General features: G+C 43.2%; 1 pseudogene; it reads right to left on the bottom strand.

Annotated features, from left to right (window-relative positions):
- Positions 1 to 3,785: 3,785 nt before the first annotated feature.
- LOC114823150 (small ribosomal subunit protein uS19x-like) lies at positions 3,786 to 4,080 on the bottom strand (annotated as a pseudogene).
- Positions 4,081 to 4,453: the final 373 nt, after the last annotated feature.

Genomic DNA, 4,453 nt, shown 5'->3' with positions numbered 1-4,453 from the left:
CATGTGGTTCATTCCTAGCAGGCGAGCGAATTCTTCGCAATCTGCTGATTAAACTTTAGTCGAATTGAGTGAGTGCTTTTCTCCGTTTATCGTGCTACCTATTTCAATGTGAGGTGGAGGATGCTCATTGCAGGCCTAGCCATGAATGAACACTTCGCCTGGAAGGTTGTCCATGTTGTTCATTGGAGTGTGGTCCTAATCATGAGTGTATACTCATCTGTGGGCCTAGTCGATAGTGTATGCTCCTCCACACACTTAGATGGGAGTATACGCTATCTCGGGGGCTTAGTCGGGAGTGTACACTGCCCAAACGCTCAGTTCATGGTGGGTTGAGTGGATGCTTGCTGGGACGTTGTTGGAGAGGTTCTTCATCTGCCCTTGTCCTACTTCGGGACACCTCGTCTGGGGCGCATTAGATCTCAGTGCGCTCGTCAACTCTATGATTTTTCGAGACAAATGTTGTTCTCCATTTGGGTTGGAAGAGGTTGGAAGGAATTCGTCTCCATGAGCAGTGGAAGTGTGGTAGACTCCGGGTGCGAGATTTGAGTTAGGAAATGTCAAATTCACGAAGAAATACGGTGAAAATGCCCCTAGTTCGATCGTAGGCCCAGAAATTTGAAGCTGGGATGGTTAAACTAATCTTGGACTAATTTAGGCTGCTTGGAAAGCCATGGGAGTAGGTTGGGTCGCAAGAGCAGGCTGGGCCACTGGAGTGCGCTGCTAGGCGTGTGGCACACGCGGATGTGAGGCTTGGGCTCAGCTTCGCAACGTGTTGAGTTTGGACAGCATAGTTCAGCTTAGCTAGGGCTTAGGCCCTTGAAGGTTTAAGTGGCACGGCTTGGGCCGTGGCCTTGGAGCCATGGGTTTTGCCAATGGTGGCTACCGTGGTGGTTACCACGGTGGTGCCTCGTGGGGGTGCCGCTCCGCTTACCACTATGTTGAGCCTTGTAGTGGTCCGAATCCTTGAACGTTGGAATTTCCGTTTGTCAAGGTTTGCAAATCATTTGCCATTGTACTTTTGTTTTATGTTTTATCAAAGAATTTTTAGAAATAAAAATTCCAAAGATAAGAATGTACAAAAAATCTACAAATAAGCAAAGAAACAAAAAGACTTAGATACGAGAGTCTTCTACGAGCGTGTGACTCAACTCTCAATGAAAGCACCAATTTGTGGATGCAAATTTCTTTCTCCTTGCTCTTGGACAAAATTACACCTACAAAATAAATAATATCTTAGGTCAAGGTCAATAGTCTAACGCACCCACGATGAAGTGGGGGGGTGCTTTAGCTGAAGAACCTCCAATGCCAAAAGTTAGAATTTTGAGGAAAAAGTGTTTAGAGAATTTAGAGAATTTAACAAGAGAATGGAATTCAGTTTTGGATACAATGAGGGTGTTTATATAAGGGTGTAGCCAGCCACCTTGGGAGGAGATGGACCAGCTACTTGGATGGTTTTAGGGGTGAAGTTAATGATTTGTGTTTAATTAGCAAATTAATTAAATAATTAATCAATTAATTAGCTAATTAATATAATAAAACAAGAATGATTTAGGGGGTTACCTTGTGGAGAAGATTTGATGAGGATGGATGAAATAGGTTATAAATAAATACCTATTTTTGGCACTTTTGACTTGATTGTGGGATGATTGTCTGCTGCTCACGCGTAGGAATTTTGATGTTCCTCGAGGGTAATTTTGTGCTTTTCACCCTAGAATCCACATATCGCCTTCATATTCTTCTTGATTATTTTTGGCTCTGTTGATGCACAAAACCGAAGGTCTTGGAACAACGTAAATCCAACCGTGAATCTGCATGTAATGTAAATAACACAGGATGTATCGTGGTTCACCCCAAGGTTTGGGCTACGTCCACATTGATTGTATTTCTCTGAGAGTATTTGTGAGGGAGAGAGTGTGAGAGCTTTGCCCTAGATAAGAGAGGCTTAGGAAATGGCCTCCCTTAATTATGAGGGTGAGGGGTCCTTTTATAGAAGAAGGACTCCTCACTTATTACATATTTGCCCCTTCCTTTATCACATAATTACATTTAAGTCTCTCGAGTATTTGTACGAGATCTAAATACGAGGCCCTAAATATGGTATAAACAGTAGTCCCCCAAGTCTTCAGTCAAGAGAGTCTTTTGGCTGGAGACTTGAAATTCAGTCCATGTGTAGGCCGAAGTAACTAGATGTTGTTTTGAACTGATATTCGATATGAGGCGGTGCTCAATTTGAAATGATGCTCAACTAGAAGTAGCACATACTGCTCGGCTCGTGGCTTATGTTGCCTTGGTTGGCTCGGCTTGTGGCGTTGAAGGTGAGGGAGTCCCTTTTATAGAATAAGCGATTGCTCTTCAATACATAAATATGTGCTAGATTTGATGCTCGCAGTGAGGTGGTTGCTCAGTAGGTGGCGATGTTCTCTAATGATGGTGAGGGAGTCCCTTTTATAGAATAAGGGCTCGCTCCTCAATACATAAATACGGGCTAGAGTTAATGCTCTCTAATGGTGGTGAGGGAGTCCCTTTTATAGAATAAGGGCTCATTCCTCAATACATGAATGATGGGCTAGAGTCCCCCAAGTATTTTTCATGAAGCCCAGTTGAGGCCTAATATATGGTACATAATGTAGTCCCCCAAGTCTTCAGTCAATAGAGTCTGTTGGCTGGAGACTTCAAATTGAATCCATGTATGGGCCGAAGTGGCGGTTGTTCGGAGGCTGTATTTGTATACCCTTCACTAAAGCTTTGTAAGTGAAGCTTTGAAGCTGTAGCTCTGTAAATGAAGCTTTTGAAGCTAAAGCTTTTGTAAATGAAGCTTTTGAAGCTGATTGACATGAGTGATGCTCATGAATGTTTGATTGACATGAGTGATGCTCATGGACGTTGACATGAGTGATGCTCATGAATGTTTATGTATGATTGATATGAGTGATGCTCATGAATGTTTATGTATGATTGACATGAGTAATGCTTATGTATAATATGACGTACTGGGCGTACTTTTGGTCACTTGGTTGGTGGCATAAAGGAGAGTACGGGTTGTACATTTCATTACCTGGTTGGTGGCATCAATGGCTAGTTGCCAAATGATATTAGAGTACGGGTTGTACATTTCATCACCTGGTTGGTGGTAATAGCAGCAGGTTGCCGAATAATTTTTGGAGTACTGGGCGTACTTTTGGTCACTTGGTTGGTGATAATAGCAGCGGGTTGCCGAATAATTTTGGAAGTACCATGCGTATTTTTGATCGCCTGGTTGGAGCTATTTTGGGCTTATGGGCCTTCGCCCTCTACACAACATTCCAGCCCATTTATTTTGGGTTTTTCCGTTTCTTTTTTAAATTACCCTATGATGGGGTTTATACATATTACCCTCTGATTGGGTTTATACAGATGTCTCCGAAAGATAATAAAAATAAATTACATCATTTTGGTGGGGTGTTTATTCCTTGCTTTTGCTTTCTCTTTTGCTTTCTGCTTTTGCTTTCTCTTTTCTCTTTTGGTAAATGGCAGACAACGCTTTTCGTATTGGTTGAGGAAGTGCGCAGGCAATTATCAGCTATCATAGCTAGGTTTCTTGGGTCATCCTTGGGAATATTTCTTTCAACCTTGCTGACAAGATCTGCCTCACCATTTAGCAACTTCCGTATATATGCCTCCTTTTTTTCTTTTTCTGCTGTTTGAACACAAGCTGGTGTACTCCAGCTGTAAAAAATGTAAATAATGTAAATAAAGTAAATAAAGTGCGCAGGCAATTGTTGCGGAAACAAGCTGAAATTCCGATGTCATAACCAAATATGAGGTGCTTTGCGCAGCTTCTTGATCAAGGCCATTGGCTTTCTCTTCAAACCTCTCTGGAACCTTCTGCGAGCCCTATAGCAGGAAAGAGTTTAACAAGCTCATCAATCGACATGTCGACAAGCGCATCCAAATTGACGCCTCTAAAGCTAAACTTCTTGAACGTCCTCTTCTTTGGTATTCTTGCCCCCGCAACATCAGCCTCCACATCCGCCATGTTTGCCGAAGACGAAGAGAAACCCTAATTCGTAGAGAGGTCGGCGATTGGTGGAGTTGCAGAGGAAGTGGGTTTTCTCTATTCCGGCGACAGCGGTGATTGTTGCTGCTAGTGGAGTTCCCTGAGGCTAGCTTTGACGTCGCTAAAATAGGAAGAGAGAGATAGATGATATCGGCATTTGACTGAGGACGATCGCTGTAAAAAGCTGATATTGGCCATAACCGCACTGTTTTGTGGGGTTTTATGTCTGAGGAGCCTGGACTCGCTGGAAAATTGAGATGACAACAGGTTTTTTGCGTTTGAGGAGCCTGCTTTTGCAAGGATGCTACCAGGTTGAAGGCAAGAATGGACGCCGTGGATGGGATGCCATCTGGTCTGCACACCCTTTCTCATTAATGGAGAATTGTTGCCATTGTTGCCACGACCAGTGAGGCCATC

The sequence above is a fragment of the Malus domestica genome, chromosome 15 (assembly GCF_042453785.1).
Source record: "Malus domestica chromosome 15, GDT2T_hap1".
NCBI lineage: Eukaryota > Viridiplantae > Streptophyta > Magnoliopsida > Rosales > Rosaceae > Malus > Malus domestica.
The sequence above is the reverse complement of the archived record's forward strand: the minus strand, read 5'-3'. Positions and strand labels throughout refer to the sequence as shown.